The following is an 18,378-nucleotide window of genomic DNA, read 5'->3' as shown; positions in this document are numbered from 1 at the left end:
GATTTGCTTCATCTTTAGAATGAAGAATACATAAAAAGTATGAAAAGCTGTTTAGGAAGCAAACCCTGCTCACCATTATTTTGCAATTACCCTATCTTGGACTACTTTTTGGTCTTCAAAGTTATTTTCTTGCTCCTGAATTTGATTAATGACATGTAAAATGTACACGAGACCAGATCAAATTTTCTGGATAGAGTTCCAATAATATCAATGCTTAGAGTTGGAGTCCATAATAAGACAGGAAAACTTTTAGACGTATATGTTTCCCACCACTCGCTCTTTATCTGCAAAGGGCCATGTATGTGGTTGTGGAAGTAGGCCTGAACTAGAAGCTAAGCTCATTAAAGCTTGGCTGGAGCTCAGTCTTAACCATGTACGAGTTCATGACTCGACTGGTTTATGTAAGCGGAATGGAGTTGTTCAATGAACTCGGTTAGTTAAAGCGTGACTCGGTCCAAAAGATACCTGGTTCGAGTTGTTGCAAGAAACGATTCGCACTAAACCGCTTTCCAAATGTGACACGAACGATCGGGCGGCCTTCTTTCTTTCGCTCCTCCACTCATCCTCGGTGGTCGTCAAGTCCTCCGTCGCCTTGCCTTGCATCTTCTTCGACGCTCGTCGAGTTCTTCACTCCCGACTACCGCTCTCCCTGGCCGGCCGCCGCGTCCTCCAACTCTCCGACGGTCGATCTCCCGTCTGGCGTCCTCAAGTGGATGATGTGGAGCAAAATTGATCTGTGATCGTGGGTATGAACTTGTTCGTGGATGCTGTTTGGAGTAGTTTTTCGTGGAACAACCTCATTCGTCAGGTTACTCATGTCTCTCTCTCTCTCTCTCTCTCCCTCTCTCTCTTTTTCTCTGCTGTGGGTAGGTGGTAGCCGAACAGCGAATCGCTTCTCGCCGTCTTGAGCTCCCTTTTCTGTTCCTCTGTTCCACCGGCAGCCATCGCCCATCGGCCCATTGCTGTTTACGATGGCTGCCGTGCTGTTTACCAACATTAGGGCTCCTTACTATGTCTGTTTCCCCTTCTCTTCCTCCCGGTAACTTCTATGCCCATTGCAGGGCACAGAATTTTTGTTGGGTTTTCATGTATTCCGTTTTGGGTGTTCTCATAATTACCGTCGACTGCATTTTATTGTCTTCGATTCACTGTCTGTTTCCTTTCTTGTGCGAATTCTGTTGTTGGGTGTGACGCTTTGGTGATGTTTAGGCTTTTCTGATTATTCTTGCTTTTGCTGATTCTGTTGTTGGGATTGGGTTCATGACGGATGCTTGTTCTTGGGCCTGGTTTGGATATGTTCGTCTTCAATTTTAAACTTAGTTTCGTGTATTTTGATTTTGCTGGTAGCCAATGACAACAGGCTTATAACCTGTAAAGGAAAGCAATCTTATATCGGCATGGACAGTATCTCCATCCTCTGCTGCACTTTTGTTGCGTTCATCAGCATTTTCTCCATCTCCATTACTAAAACTAATGATTTATGCAAGCACCAGGCTATCCGTCTGCACTCCTTTGTTATTTTCACCTCCTTCTACAGTGTTTCTTTCTTCTTTTTCTTCAGCCTCTTCTTCAACTTTTAAATCTCCTATATCTATTATAACACCATTGCTGACTGTGTCTGAACCAGCCAGAATTCTTCCACCTTCTTTGCAGTCATAAGTTTTTTGTCCTACTGAGTTGCCTGATGCAATGTCACTGTTATCCCCTGCAGCTTCCAGCACCATCATTTTTGTGGCAGGATTGTTTGCAGTTATTTGATTGTCTGACATCTCTGAAGTGAAACCATACTCGGACATTCTCCACCCTCTTTGTAATCATAACATTTAGGTCTTGGTGAGTTCCCAGACATGATCTTGCTATTATCCCCTGGTGCATTCTGCATCATCCCCTTTGAAATGAGACTGTCTGCATTTATGTGGTTATGTGCATTATCCAAACCAGTGTCTGCAGGTCCTTTTCCATGTTCTTTGTAATCATGAACTTCTTGTACCACTTCAGTGTGCATTACAGTCTTATCATTGTCACCTGGAGCCTTCAGCACTACTACTTTTGTGTTGACACCATTTCCAATAGTCCTGTTGTCTCCCATCTCCAAACCTGTGCTACAAGGCTCTTCTCCGCAATTTTTGTGTTCATGATCTATTCTGCTGTCACTCTTTGCAGTCATTTGGTTTTCTGCCATCTTGGAGGCAGCATTTCCTTTTTCAACGTCTTTATCAAAATCTTTTGGTACTACTGGTGTGCATGAGGCAACCTCATTACTTTGCCCTGGAGTCCCTTCACTCAGCACCCTTGCATTGACAACATTCGCACTATTAGCTAGTCTAGCTTCACCATCTACATTATCAGTATCTGATAATAAAGCACCTGTGCGTATAGCTAATGATATGTCTGAAATTGTGTTCTGTTACAAATGTGCAGATTCAGACTGTCCATTAATTTCTGGGCAGTCACTACCTAAAGATACTTCTTCCAATGTCATTTTAGATGATTTTCTATGATCTGGAGTAAAAGCTTCATTTGAATTACTTGTTCCATTTACCTTCATAGACAGATTCAGGTCAGGCTCTGCCTGCACTTCTTTTACAAGAAAGTCATTTTTCCTATCAGCCTTTGCTGAGTCCTCAGAAGATTTTTCAGCATTCTGTTTTTGCATAAAATTCCAAAATCAGATAGCAGAAGAACTGGTTCTTTTTGGAACCCACATTAGTCACGTAACAAGAAAAGACATATATACAATCATCTGAAGTCCAACAAGCCTACTTTAGGTGCATTTTAATTCAATTAATTCTTAATACTGCCAAGATCATAATGAAAAAATATCAACAAACACAGTTGATAGAGTGTATGCAAATGCAACTTTCTGATGGATAGAAGGAAAAAAAGAACATGTAAGCAACTATACTGTCAGCAGTTGATACTGCATGCTTACAACCTTAGTGACGCATCTTCTACACACTAAATAGTAAATAAGCTTCCAAGGATTAGGTTTTATAGAATACTACCAGAAGAAATAACTAAATGAAGCAGAACAATGGCATATAAGTACTAGCTTTCCCTTTTGATAGGTGATTGTAAGCCTTTCCTACCACTTACAAACATGCATCTACAAGGCAGGTTTCACTTGCATTCAGTGAAAGTTCTTTGCACAAATAGTTATTCCACTGGAAGGGAGACTTAACATTCCCACCACCCTCATAGTATATGAAGGAAAGCATGCGGTTCCTACCAGTGCTAGAGGATCTTTCAACACAGAAAGCACTCCAACTCCTGCAGACTGCATGGTCCCATTTGTTAAAATATAAATCCTTCACCAGCACGTTGAAGAGGAGTCTCTTAGGATTCCACCTCCTTGTAGAATGTGTTAAAATATTTAATGTCCTTGTAACATGTGAAGAGTCTCCTAGGATTCTATGTTATAGTTAATATCCTTGTTATATGGGAAGTCTCCTAGGATTCTATGTTGTAGTTAATATCCTTGTAATATGTGAAGTCTCTTAGGTTTCTATGATGTAATTAATGTCCTTGGAGCTTGTGAAATCTCCTAGGATTCTACGATTGGAGACTCTTAGAATTCTGAAAATGAGATTATAAATAGAGGCCGTGCAAACCATTTTGGCTACGGCTTCTTCTCCTCAGTTTCTTCTTGTTTTCATTCACTCTCTCTCTCTCTCTCTCTCTCTCTCTCTCTATCTTCCTGCTTGAGTGCTGTTTTCGGGTTACAGATATTGGTGCTACATTTCTATCATGGTATCAGAGCGCCAGGTTACGTTATCTCTACCAAACGAAATGCCCAAACAGGTCTGATCTGGTTAGAACTCTTTTCTCATCTTGTCTCTATCCTGAATTTACTTTTCTCTTGCGCAATTCTTGTTCCTTTTTTCTTCTTGCTTACCAAGGACACATCTTGTTATATCGTGTCTTCTTTCCCTCTCATCTTCTACCTATATACCATTCTTTTCTGCTGTCATGGAAAACCTTTCGCATTCTGGCATGTCCTCAAGTTTTCTTCCTCACCTTATTACCGAAAAACTCAACCATGAGAATTATCTGATCTGGAAAAGGCAAATCATGCCTTTCATAAGAAGTCAAGGCCTCTTTGGACATCTCGATGGTTCAACAAAGGCTCCACCAATATCCGTCTTACAGGAAATAAAAAATGAGGCAGGAGAAGTTATTGCTGTTCATGAAGACAACAATCCTGAACATGCTATGTGGATGAGACGTGATCAAAGTCTGGTTGCGTATATTTTGTCCACTTTATCTCAACAAGTGTTACTTTCAGTTTCTGATGATTGTACTGCAGAAGAATTATGGGAAACCCTTGCTGATACCTTTTCCCAAATATCAGAAGCTCGAATTATGTACTTAAAGAAAGAATTTCAGAATTTGAGCAAAGGTTCAACGTCTATCATGGATTATTTGGGGCGTATTAAGGCCGTCGCAGACCAACTTGCTGCCTCAGGGAATAACATTTCTGATAAGGAAAAGGTGCAGCAAACCTTGAATGGACTTGGGCATGATTATCATGCTTTTATTACAGCTCTTGAGGTCCTTCCTGTTCTGCCTTCCTTCAACGAACTACAAGGTAAACTTCTCCAACATGAAATGAATATGAAAAGAGTCATTGAAAGGACTGATCAAGGGAACTCCCAAAATGTGTTGGCTATGAATGTAAAGTTTGGTAAGAGCCATGGGAACTCCAACCATGGTGGTCGTGGCATTCTACCAACACCACATAACCAAGGTATGTCTCCTTTGGATACTTCAAGAAAAATACCAATTTGTTTTCAGTGCAACAAGAAAGGACACATGAAGGCACAATGTTGGTTTAATCCTCAAAATAAAAACAAAGGAGTAAGACATGATTATAAACAAGGAGGACAAAGTTCTAAATCCACCGCTGAAGATATGCAACAGCTATTGATGGCCGCATTCTCAAAGATGACTATAAAGCAAAATGAGCAGGGAGAATGGTTCTTGGATTCAGGTGCAGCTACCCATGTGACAGGAAATGCAGGTAAATTGACTAACTTATCCCCTCATTACGGTAGAAGTTGCATTATAACAGGTGATGGAAAATCTCATCCTATTACACATATTGGAAATGCACATATTCCATTGTCATCCTCGTCTCTATCACTGTCTAATGTTGTTCTTGCTCCCAATATCAAAAAGAACATCATATCCATTTCTAAACTCATTGATGATACAAGCTCTTCTGTTGAATTCACACCTTCTTCTGTCTATGTCAAGGACCTCCAAACGAAGAAAATGTTCGCTAGAGGGGAGCGTCAAGGGAATATGTACGTCCTCAAGGAATGTCTACCCAAGGATTCATCCACTTTTGATATAGGATTGAAGACATTTTCTCTTTCTCATAATGCGTCATCAGTGCCAAGTTCTTGCCATTTTCAATCAAAAGTAAGGGGCCCTAACCAATTTTTGGAGTCTGATTTGTGGCATAGTCGGCTAGGACACTGTGGTCGACATTTCATTGAAAAACTTGTCACAGATAGTCTCATTCCAAGATCAAGTTTACCTCTTACTTCAAGTGTCAAAAAATGTTCAAGTTGTGGACTTTGTAAGAGTCATGTTTTACCTTTCCATAATATAAATCAAAGGGCTTCCAAACCTTTTGAAACTATTTTTTCTGATGTATGGGGGCCAGCCCCTATTGATTCCATGTCTGGGTCAAGATATTATGTCTTATTCATTGACTCTTACTCACGTTTCACCTGGATTTACTTCATGAAACACAAATCAGAAGTACCTCACATATTTCGAAACTTCTATGCCATGATTCAAACTAAATTTTCATCCAATGTGGTGCATTTTCAATGTGATGGAGGGGGAGAATATTCCTCGCTTGATTTTATTGAATTTCTACGTGAAAAAGGGATAACTAGACAAATTTCCTGCCCTTACACACCACAACAAAATGGTGTAGTTGAGCGGAAACATCGACATATAGTTGAAAGCGCCATGAGCATGATGCATGATACTAATGTGCCCATTTCCTTGTGGACTGAAGCCTTCCATACTGCTGTATACATAATAAATTGTTTGCCTATGACACTCTTGATGTCTAAATCGCCATATTTTACACTCTTAGGCAAACAACCTGATTACAAGAACTTGAAGGTTTTTGGTTGTGTATGCTATGTTCACGTTGATGCTGCCTTGAGGAACAAGTTTCAAGACAAAGCTATTCAATGTAGATTCGTTGGATATTCTGATGAATATAAAGGTTTTCGATGCTATGATCCAACAACTAAACGTATCAAAACTTCAAGAAATGTCATTTTTGATGAACATAGTTTTGATAATACAAATGAAATGCCTATGACCATTGAATCTTATGATCCCTGGACCAGTACACAGTTATTCAATGCAGATCCTGTTATAGAAAATGATGTGCCTCAAAGTGAAGATTCAGAGAGAGCAATACAACCGTCGGATATGGCTCAAAGTGAAAATCAAGAAGATCCAACACAGTCATTAAGTCATCACGAAAACAATAATGAACAGAGCAACGATGCACATCGGTATTCGGGTCTTATCTACAGTCGACGACTAAGGGACAGAGATGCTCACAGTGAAGAAGACAACATGCCCCACCTTAGAAGATCCCAACGCATTCGTCATCCCATTCACAGGTGGGTTAGCTATGATTCTTTATCACTTGATTTTCAGTTATTCATGGCAAAAGTTGGCAAGGAGGAAGAACCTACTTCATTTGATGAAGCATCAAAATCACATCATTGGAGAAAGGCTATGAAAGAAGAAATGGATGCCTTGCATGAATGTGGAACATGGGAGATCGTTCCGAGGCCACACGAAAAGAACGTAGTGGGCTCCAAATGGGTATACAAAATTAAATACAAACCTGACGGCAGCATAGAAAGACACAAAGCAAGGTTAGTAGCAAAAGGGTTTACACAACAATATGGAGAAGATTATGATGAGACATTCAGCCCTGTGATCAAAATGGGAACAATTCGCGTGATTATATCATTGGCAGTTGAATATGGATGGAGACTACATCAAATGGACGTGAAGAATGCTTTTCTTCATGGTGATTTAAGGGAGGAAGTATATATGGAACAACCTCCAGGATACACGAAAGGAGACTCTCATGCATGGGTTTGCAAACTAAGAAAATCTATTTATGGACTTAAACAGGCCTCACGTTCGTGGTTTGACAGTTTCTCTTGCAAGATTCAAGAATGTGGTTTTCGGAGATGTCCTCTAGATCACTCTCTTTTCATTTATCGAAAGGAAAACATATTTACTTTACTTCTTATATATGTTGATGATATTGTTATCACAGGCAATTCAGAAAAACACATAGAAGAAGCTAAAGTTTTGATGATGCAAAACTTCAAAATGAAAGAGCTTGGTGATTTACGATTCTTTCTTGGAGTGGAGATTGATAGGCACAATAATCGCCTCACATTGACACAACAGAAATACACGTTGGATTTGTTGAAAAAGTCAGGTATGTCTGATTGTAAGCCTGTTGGAACTCCTAGTGTTCTAAATCAAAGACTAAGTGCTCAAGATGGGGAGTTATATGAAGATCCTACGCAATATCGAAGTATTGTTGGGGCACTTCAATATCTTATATTTACTAGACCAGATATTATATATGCTGTGAATCAAGTATCCCAATTTATGCATGCACCTAGAGATACTCACATGGATGCTGTCAAAAGAATATTAAGATATCTTAAAGGGACAGCAGGAGATGGCTTAGTTTATGGTAAGAGTGAAAATATAACTACTGGACATCAACTTATGACATTCACAGATGCAGATTGGGCTGGAGATCCCGATCAAAGAAAGTCCATTTCTGGTTTTTGTATTTTCATTGGACGTAATCTTGTGTCTTGGAGTTGTCGAAAGCAAAAGGCAGTAGCAAGATCCAGCACTGAAGCTGAATACAGATGCATGGCTGCAGGTACTGCTGAAGTTACATGGGTTAGACATTTGCTAGAAGACATTGGAGAAAAGATTAAAACATCAATGTTAATGTGCGATAATCAAAGCGCTATTAACATTGCCTTTAATCCCGTACAACATGGTCGAACAAAGCACATTGAGATTGATCAACACTTTGTTAGACAAAAGGTGGAAGACAAGGAAATTCAGCCTATTTATGTTCGTACAGATGAACAAGTTGCAGACTTATTTACAAAAGGATTAACAAAGGAACGATTCTGGTTTCTAAAAGGCAAGTTGTACATGGTGCAAAACCATGCACAACTTGAGGGAGGGTGTTAAAATATAAATCCTTCACCAGCACGTTGAAGAGGAGTCTCTTAGGATTCCACCTCCTTGTAGAATGTGTTAAAATATTTAATGTCCTTGTAACATGTGAAGAGTCTCCTAGGATTCTATGTTATAGTTAATATCCTTGTTATATGGGAAGTCTCCTAGGATTCTATGTTGTAGTTAATATCCTTGTAATATGTGAAGTCTCTTAGGTTTCTATGATGTAATTAATGTCCTTGGAGCTTGTGAAATCTCCTAGGATTCTACGATTGGAGACTCTTAGAATTCTGAAAATGAGATTATAAATAGAGGCCGTGCAAACCATTTTGGCTACGGCTTCTTCTCCTCAGTTTCTTCTTGTTTTCATTCACTCTCTCTCTCTCTCTCTCTCTCTCTCTCTCTATCTTCCTGCTTGAGTGCTGTTTTCGGGTTACAGATATTGGTGCTACATTTCTATCACCATTGAGAAGTCATATCTGGCCTTGAACTCCGAATACTAGTTGTTTTCTTCTTCAAAAACTCTTGAAAATATTAGAAAACCCTGAGCTTAATCAAATAACTCCCTTAATTTTCAACATTTTCTTATCAAGATAATCTGTAACCACCTATTCAACGTTTCCATTTAAGCCAAATTCTTGTTTCAGAATATCCATACTATGTTGGCCTACTAGAGCTTTACAAATTTACTTTGGAAAATTTTCCATTACATTGATTGATTATTTTTTGAATAATAAAAAAGTACAGAAACTAATTTTCTGTTTCTAGGTAAAGCAGTGGATTAAGAGTAAACATGTGTCATCAGCAGGCCACCAGCACTGTTTGTGCGTTATATTGTTCCTTTCAGGTTTAACTGGAGATGGACATGAAGCAATATGTGTCAAAGTGATGGGGAAAAAGTAGCAGAGGCAAGGAAAAAATAACATTAACATCTGCCACAGTTAAGTTAACGTAGGATAAGCCTGGCCATGAAAATCTCCACAAACAAAGTATGTGCTTCTGGTAACAAGGATGGCCTGTAGCAGTAGGTTGGTGCCTCCACTTATGAAGAATGTAAATGGTGGCATTTCACTGCCTGATATTGGTAAATTTTCAACGTACACCAAATTTTTTAGGAAAAACTTTACTAAACCGTACTTATTACAGTGAGGCGGGCAGCTGGCACAGGTGACCAATGAGTCTAACATTGCTCCACTTACCTCATCAAGTAGGAATTAGGTAGAAAAGTATCAAAATCTTATTCTGATCTATGTTTCAAAATTCAAAGTGACCAATGTACATTGAAGATCTCTCAAGGTTTTTTTCTTGTTTTTCTGCGGCTGCTGCTAGTGCTTTTGCAAGCATTACTATATATGACTCGTTGACTTTTACTACTACTAGTACTATTTTGCCGCTGCTGCTGTTAATTTTTCAGTTTGTGACTGGTTGCTTTCTTATTGTACATCCATCTAATCAAAGTTAAATGATAGCAACCTAACTCCAAGGTTATGCTGAACACATGTTCCTATGTCATTTTTGGTTCCTTATTTGTGTCTGTTTAGCCACTAGTATAAGACATGTTTTATACTTGGAAGTTCAGAAACATCTTGATAAATCACGGGTACCCAATGTAAAAGTGGATTCTGCACTAAAATTTTTCTCTTCTGCCTGTTTTTGATCTGAAATTAGGTTGAGGCAATGAACTTGCTTACTGTGTTTTATCCTCAATCCTTTTCCAGAGAAAGTTTTATGTGCCATTCTCACATTTATGTTGAATGATCTGCAGTTTCCGTACCATGAGTTTGTAGATCGCTCAGCAATGTACAGAGTGGGATCATTGTTCTATGCAATTTACTTTATAGTTAGCTTCCCCATGTTCATAAGGTAAGATACTGACAGAAAAAATATTGTGAAGCTTTGAGATTCTACATCATTTATAATTTCTTTTACAAATAGAGTTTTGTTCTTTTCTTTTGCAAGACAACATATGCTTCTAAATTTCAGTTTAAAATGCATATCTTACAAAATAGCACATATGCAACAGATGCACACACACATTTATCACGTCATTTGGGATTTGCTTCATCTTTAGAATGAAGAATACATAAAAAGTATGAAAAGCTGTTTAGGAAGCAAACCCTGCTCACCATTATTTTGCAATTACCCTATCTTGGACTACTTTTTGGTCTTCAAAGTTATTTTCTTGCTCCTGAATTTGATTAATAACATGTAGATGGTCTTGCATGTAGTTTAATGGTTATTGAACTATCCCAATGGATAATGATGCCTAATTGCCAGCAAATTCTAGCTAAAGCTATTTATGAAAAAGGAAAATGTTGCAATCAAATGGGCTAATGAACTTATTTATGAGCAAAATGTTCTTGCTTCTGTGTATATGCATTGTGTATTTTTTTAACTGCTTTTGCTCGTACTGTTGTAAAATTGATTGTGTTTGTAAATGGAAAGTAGAACTGACACGTGAGAATATCTTTTATAAAATAGTGTACCAACAAGTTTCATGATATTGAGAGATTTCATGTGAAAATGAGGAGGATATGATAAGAATTCATTTTGGTGAGGATGTTGCCAAAGCTTCATGAAGTTGAGCATGATGGCATTTTGACCATATTGATTGTTTGTGGAAATTTCTTGAACATGAGATGTTGCAAATTGCAATACAGCTAGAAAACATGCGGACATCACTTTGCTGGTTTCATGAAGATGAGAGCAATATGGTTGTGATGCATATGTACTTCATGAGATGTATTTTTGCTTCGTGCTTCTTATTAGTGATTTGCTTCTGCCCTGAGATTCACTTTACATGCTATTTATAAAATTCCTCCTTTGGAAGGTGATGTTAAAAGCAGGAAAATATGAGCTTGTTCACAAGTTTTTTGGAAAAATGAGAAAAAGAGGACTTGCTCCAAATTCTCACACATATAAAGGTGATGTCATCTTTACTTTTTGGAAATGCATTTCATAGATATTACTTAAGGCTAAAGTATGTGTTCTTCCTTTAACTTCTCAGTTCTTATGACTGCCTGTTGGAGAGAAGGTAAGATAGACGATGCTGTTGAAGCAGTTTTGGATATGGAACGGAGGGGAGTAGTTGGGTCGGCTAGTGTGGGAAACCTCAGATGATGATTTCAAGGAACAAAGTAATGCAATGTAAGCATCTCAAAAATCATGTTATTGTCATTGTCTCAATCATATCTTTAGAACTACTATGCAATTTTGGAAATCTATTGTTAAAGAATGTGTTCTTTGATATGTATTAAATGGAAACCAGTTTTCAGTTGAGCCACTTGGGTTGGAATTGCCACATTATTTAGCATTCATAAACTTTTTTTGGATTTTTGAATCTTTCTCATTAACCTCACACGGCACTGGCGTAAAGGTTTGTAATTTTGCTTGCTCAATTGTTTTGATTTTTTTTTAGGTGTGATTTTATGTCTTGAAGTTAGTAAAAAATAGGATTCAACTGAGTAATTAAAGGTTCACTCCATTTTATGGGTGTGTTTCTATTCTCCTTGTATTAAATGGCCATTTTTTTGCTATTATTGAATTATTGAGCTTAAAATGCAAGGAAGGATCAATTAGATAGTTGGGGATAGAGTAGATAGATTGTTTGCATTTGACTTTTAAATTTAATTGTGTAATTGATTGTTAATTTCTTTTTTTTTTGTCATCCAATAATTTTCAGATTAAATGAGTTTACTAATCTATATCGACAACCAACCTTTTGTATAGAAGTCCCTAGGAGAGTTGGTGAAGTTCAATTTTCTACTGAACCAACCTATGTTGTTTTGCATTCACCCTCTTCTTTAGAGTAGAATTCCTTCCTCTTGATGATATATTATTTGATGTCAAGATTTTTTTGTGAAAGTGATAATTTTTAGTTTTGCTTGAAAACATTTTAAAAGTATCTTCTCACACCATGATGTGGCTTTGTTTTATTCTTAGTACCTCCTTGAGTAGAAGAATAAAATTTCAAGTTTTTGTCGCCAAACAATGGAAGAGGAAAATTGAAAAGATCCTGGATATGAGCAGTAAGGAAACTTCCTGTAAAGTTGAGAATGTCAAAACTAGGAAATGCTATTGACTCTGATAATCAAACATTTGCAAGGATTTAGCAGGAAAATATCCTGAGAGAGAAGCCAAAATGCTTTGTAAGATCTTGAAAGATAGCAAAATGAGAGTTGAGAGATGGGCTCGGGGCTTGTGTAGTCGTTCCTCTGGGTCAGTAATCAAGAGTACCGGGTAGACATATAGGTGATTTATGTCTATACCGCGAAGATAACGACTTATGAACCTTTGGCTCGTTGAAAACCCGCAAGGTGAAGCGGGTTGGATATGCGACAAAGCTACACACAACCACCAAAGGGGTGGAGCTTCATAGTAGCCTTTGGGGTGGTGAGGTATTCCCTCAAAGGTGAAGGTCGGCCTAAAAAAAAAAAAAATCAAAGAAAAAGAAGATCGAAAGACAAAAGCTGAATGCAAGAGAAAGAAAGAAAAGAAAATAAGAGGAAAAAAAAGCAAAAGGTGTCTGGCAAGAGATTAAAGGCATGAAGGCTGAACTTGCAGGAATTGAATGTGACAATCTTTGGTAGATGTGCGATTCTAGGGTCAATATCTTCTTCTATTTTTGATTACCTAACATGCTAATGATGATTCCTTTATGTTCATATTTTGGAAATTGGAAGGCATCCCTTCTAGAGATTTGACGGCATTGACGCGAAATGAATCATAATGCTTGTACGGTACTATGTGTAAATGAAGGTCATATTATTTGCACAACACGAGCACTCATGCTTATTAGTTAAATTGATCGTTTTTGAATTATTTCAAAGTAAAAACTTGACATCTCTTGTCATTGGAGGAACTAACCAATCTCCTTTGGTCTTGAAAGTCATTTCATTGCCTATCTCCTTTGGCTTTGAGTGTGACGAATTTCATTTTCTTTGTCTCAAATATCATTTGGGATAAATTATTAAGGTTGGCGCATTATTCCATCTTAACCGAGTGTCTTCAACATAACCCAGTCTTAGGATTGAGCCTGTCATAGAAAACCTCTTATCTCTTTTTAAAAGGACCAGTCAATTTTGTACTTGATTTTGAACTGTGACATTTTTGAAAGGTTCTATTCGTTGAAGTTGCATGAGTTTTGGGTTTTATGTCCTCGGGTCCTTCATGGTTTTAAACCCAGGTTAGTAGTCGGATTCTTTCTTCTTGTGTCACGTTAGTGTCAGGTTAGTTGAATAGATCCTTTAGTTAGCTATTGCACATGTCCAGGATAGGTTAAGGTCATTGCCTTGATTTGTTTTCAGGAGGATCTTATTTTGATTTAGTTTGATTGTTTAGTTTGTTGAATTGGGCAATTGCTGGTTTGATTTTATAGTAGTTCAATCTTGCTTATTTTCTGCTTTAGTGGTTTCCAGCTGGGTTGTTTAGGAGTTTTGTTGTCTTAGTTGCTTGGTTTTCATTTTTCAATGCATTCACTTGTGTCGCAGACCGACTATCTCTCGGCGTCATGCGGGCGAAATAGGCCTGAAAATGTCAGCCCGAGAGAACTTGATTCTTTTGGTAAATATAATCTCATCAAGTTCATTTGTTCGTGTGTCACATTCTGATAGAGTCTTTGAATTGCATATCGTACATTGCTTAAGTTTGTAGGTTGGTTGACTGAATATCTTTGACAAGAACTTCGCATCTCACATCTAACTTGGTTATGATACAATCATGTGTTTGCTGACATGGAAGCCTACATTCTAAAAATGTGCAAAGCTATTTTGTTCATTATCCAACTCGGTTAGTGTTTGGTAACATGGAAGCCTACATTTTAAAAATATGCCACAGTTTGTCTCTGGAGTGCTAGAAAAGTTTTGTTCTTGTGAGTGTAAGGATTGTCCTTTTTATGACCAGAGAACTGTTGTACATGCTATTTAGTTACTTGGAATTGTAAGAATCGTGCCTTTTAAAAATGTCATGCTTCTTCTCTTCTTCGCACAAATCTTTTCTTATTCTTGGTTAATAGCATTTTGTTCTGTTAATTCTCTTTCGTTAGATTTTTCATTTTGTCCCATTGTTGAATGAGGAAAGCAGAACTCCTCGTTTTGGCCTCTTTCTTATTTGTGGTGTTCGCTGTTTCTCACCTTACCTATTTATTTATTTATTATTTTATTTCTTTTCCAACTGGCTTGTCTGCGGAGGATCTACATGTTCTTGACCTGACACAGCAAAGACCTAGATGGCACAGGTGATCGTTGAATTTCAGTAATTCCTTATTTTCTGCGTATATTCTCATTGGGATGTAGGCCTTTGCTCATGAAAATGGTTGTACTTGTGTTCTAGGGTGGTTGTACAAGGTGCTGGCCCAGGTCCTCGATATGGCCATGTGATGGCTCTAGTTGGACAGCGGTTCCTGTTGGCTATTGGTGGAAATGATGGTATCTCTTCTTATAATTTTCTTTGTACATGTTAAATATTTTTGGTGTTGCTTTCTGAAATATGCTGGAAATGTTTACAGAGTCAATGCTAATTCTTTTGCTGATTTTCTTTTTTTAAATTCATTAGGAAAGTGTGAGAGAGTCCTTTGGCTAATGTCTGGGCTTTAGATACAGCTGCCAAGCCCTACGAGTGGAGGAAACTAGAGCCAGAAGGAGAAGGCCCACCTCCATGCATATAAGTCATTGGTTGCTTTCTTATTAAAATCGGTTTTAAGTTAGATTCTTCCTATGTTACTATTAGTAGAGGCTACTCTTTGTTGATGAGTGAATTTCTGATTTCAACATTAAACTTTTGCAGATCATTCCAGAGGCCATCTGTTCAAGATATGGACTTGCTGTGGGTGCCAATTTTGGTAGGGCTTGTCCATATTCTCATGATAATTTGCTATCCAATAGCTTATCCAATCGGGAAGGTGACCCCATGCAGAAAAATCGTTTTGTTCTGTAAAAGATAAATTCAGTTTTGATTTCCTGAACATACACTATTTTTCTTGGTGAAGGAAAGCCTATCCTTACATTTGTTATTTTGAAAAGCATTCTTAAACAATCATGGACATGTTTTGTGATTATTTTGAACTTCGGTGCTTCCGAAGAAAGTTTTAACTTTAAAAAGGACGTGGAAACGATATCTGGGTTTGTCAAGATGAGAAATACTTCGGGAGGCCTGCAGCTGCATGGTACAACATATTCTCTAGTTTGCATAGTGATTCTCTGTTTTTGTAGATCCTGGACTTTCTGCTTGGACATAATGAGTCTGCACTTTTCAGGCGTGCACAACTGAAAGCTCTTGTTTCTAGCCATAGCAAAAAGGTATTCTTTCTTTATTTGCATTAGTTAATATATCTATTACTTCTCTGTTTGTTGCAATGCCACAGGTTGGTAATGGTGGGGAACTAACACATGATGAGGCAACAATTATTAGTGGTGCACTCGATTTGACTGAAAAGGTATAGAATACAAAAAGCTTGTTCAGGTTAAGGCACTAGTGCAAGAGTGTCCAGATTTTCACTGAAGTAATTAAGCAAGACACTCAACTTTTACGTGCCTTGCAGTTGTATGATTTGTATACCTATGGCGAACAAGAACTTGGTACTCTTTTCCACTTTGTTTACATTCTAGATTATGGGCATCTGTTCTGTTAATTTCTTAATGTGAGGCATGTTCAACATTCCTTCTTTTATCATTCTAAATTATGGGCATCGGAATAGGTTCTGTTACTGTGAGGCATGTTCAATTTTTTTGTTTTGGATTATCTTTTCAAAAGTGTTTGAACTATGCACTTAATATGGTTTGCCTCTTCTATTGCTTTTAGGGGGTAAAAATGTCATGCTTCTTCTCTTCTTCGCACAAATCTTTTCTTATTCTTGGTTAATAGCATTTTGTTCTGTTAATTAGATTTTTCATTTTGTCCCATTGTTGAATGAGGAAAGCAGAACTCCTCGTTTTGGCCTCTTTCTTAGTTGTGGTGTTCGCTTTTTCTCACCTTACCTATTTGTTTATTTATTATTTTATTTCTTTTCCAACTGGCTTGTCTGCGGAGGATCTACATGTTCTTGACCTGACACAGCAAAGACCCAGATGGAACAGGTGTTGTCCATAGAATTTTCACCAGTCTTCATTTTTTATAGAATTTTGGATCTTTAGTCATTAACCTCACACGACATTGGTGGAAAGGTTTGCTTTGTTGTTTTTTTTTTTTTTGAGTGAAATTTTATATCTTATAGTCTGTAAGGGTTCAAATAGGACGTGTTTAGGACGGTTTATGTTCTTATAAACTGTTTTATTTTTTCTGCTTGAAGATTTATTTAGCAAAAGGTGCGAGGATGTTGGCCATTCCATTACCAAATCCATTCATGGGATAGATGAAACTCCTCAAACCTAGTAACTCCTGTAGAGTGTGATGAATTTCATTTTGTTTGTCTCAAATATCATTTGGGATAAATTATTAAGGCTGGACCATTATTCCATCTTAACCGAGTGTCTTCAACATAACCCAGTCTTAGGATTGAGCCTAGAAAACCTTTTATCTCTTTTCAAAAGGACCAGTCAATTTTGTACTCGATTTTAAACTGTGACATTTTTGGGATTCAATCCCAAGTTCTAGGTAGTGACTTTAGGACCTAGAACCCTCCCACTTGTCCTCTCCCTTAGCCCTTTCGCCCTTTCACACCCCGAACCAGCTTACTATCCCTCAAGTGGATCACATGGTCAACTCGCCCCCTCCACCTCACCATTTGCCCCTAGCCTCTCTTCTACTTCTGTGGGAGAGTCTTGGAGCTCAATCCTCCCCATCCTACATTTTTGGAACCTATATTTGACCCACTTCCCTTGACCCGATTGAGCCTAGATTGGAACCCTAGGACCCACTTCACCTAACCAAGCCCATTTCCTAGACCGTGCCTTGACCAAGCTGACCCTACCTAGCCCCATCCCACCTAAGTCAACCCAAGCTACAAGGTTCACAATTAGTCGGTTCCAGCCCTAGCCCTCAAGGAAGTTCCAGCCTTTGCCCTCAAGGAAGACCGCCCTCAAGGAAGTTCCAGCCCTAGCCCTCAAGGAAGACCGCAGGGTCCGCATCCTTGTGAGTCTTGGAATCGGTGGACCTTGTCACTGCCGGCCATCTCCGGCTGCCACTGGCCGCCGCTGCCACTTTTCCGGCATCCCTCCGGCGACTACTCCAACCGGATCCCCACTTCATTCGGCAAGTACCCGTGGTGCTCCTAGGCGTCTTCCGGCGAAAAGTCCCTACAACCGGGTGATCTAGAAGGCTTCTTTAACCGCCGGCATCCTCTTCATACCTTGGATTGTGTTTATGCAGCCGGGCCTCTTCCACCGTGTAGTTGCATTACCCGAGTGTGGAATCTCACCTCGTGGTCCTTGGATATTATTTCGCCAAGCTTGGCCGGTACTCTCTTTTTCACAATTTAGCCTTTTACGGGTGGGTGTGGTTTGTTCGATTGGCTTAGCCTCTTACGGGTGGGTGTGGTTTGTTCGATTGGCTTAGCCTCTTACGGGTGGGTGTGGTTTGTTCGATTAGGTTTGGTTTGATGGTTTGCTTGAGTGAGTTGTGAGAGTTTTATTCATTGTATCGTGGACGCTTGTACTGGCCTCACATCTCTTAGTATTTTGTATATGATTATCTTTTGGGATTGGGTTAACCTTCCTTACCTATTGGGATTTTGAAGTCAGGATTTGATTTGTCCTAAGAGAGTTTGGGGGTAGGCACGGCCGTCGGCTTTGGACTTTGGTCGGCCACAGGCAAAACCTTACCAATTTGGTATCACAGCTTGAAGTCATCTTGAAGGAAGTTGACAAATTCGGCAACCTTTGGAGTATACATAGGGCAGATTGAAGTTTCGGTTTTCTTGTCAGTGTCATGTGGTGTAGCAGATTTTGGAGTCTGTACACATGTGTTATGTTTTGCTTAAGTGTGGAGATGGGGTTGTGCCTTAAGCTGGCTGAAATTTTGTTGGCTGTGTACTTGAAACCTTTAATCTGTCTTTTCTTTTTACTTTTATTAGCGTATTGGAGCTGCACCAGGACTAGCACCAGCGTCGTGTGACATAGCATCTAATTAATCTCTCTTTTGAAAATAAAATTTCCTTCCTCACATAGCTGT

The 18,378-nt window shown here is 38.7% G+C and overlaps 1 protein-coding gene across 8 annotated transcripts in view; it reads left to right on the top strand.

Moving 5' to 3' along the window:
* LOC116265215 (serine/threonine-protein phosphatase BSL2 homolog) overlaps positions 1–18,378 on the top strand; it is a 118,177-nt gene extending 99,799 nt beyond the window's left edge. The window contains exons 3-11 of one of the 8 annotated variants that reach the window (XR_007574874.1): positions 11,105–11,198; positions 11,282–11,421; positions 13,764–13,836; positions 14,463–14,509; positions 14,605–14,699; positions 14,827–14,945; positions 15,058–15,112; positions 15,635–15,706; positions 15,812–15,927. The gene's annotated coding sequence lies outside the window, so the exon portion shown is untranslated. Of the gene's footprint in view, positions 1–455; positions 818–10,039; positions 10,138–11,104; positions 11,199–11,281; positions 11,422–13,763; positions 13,837–14,462; positions 14,510–14,604; positions 14,700–14,826; positions 15,928–16,299 lie in introns of those variants that run through there. The other 7 variants (XR_007574873.1, XR_007574869.1, XR_007574872.1 and 4 more) reach the window with 7 other exon arrangements.

Source organism: Nymphaea colorata, chromosome 12 (genome assembly GCF_008831285.2).
Source record: "Nymphaea colorata isolate Beijing-Zhang1983 chromosome 12, ASM883128v2, whole genome shotgun sequence".
NCBI lineage: Eukaryota > Viridiplantae > Streptophyta > Magnoliopsida > Nymphaeales > Nymphaeaceae > Nymphaea > Nymphaea colorata.
This window is presented reverse-complemented; position numbering and strand designations above follow the sequence as displayed.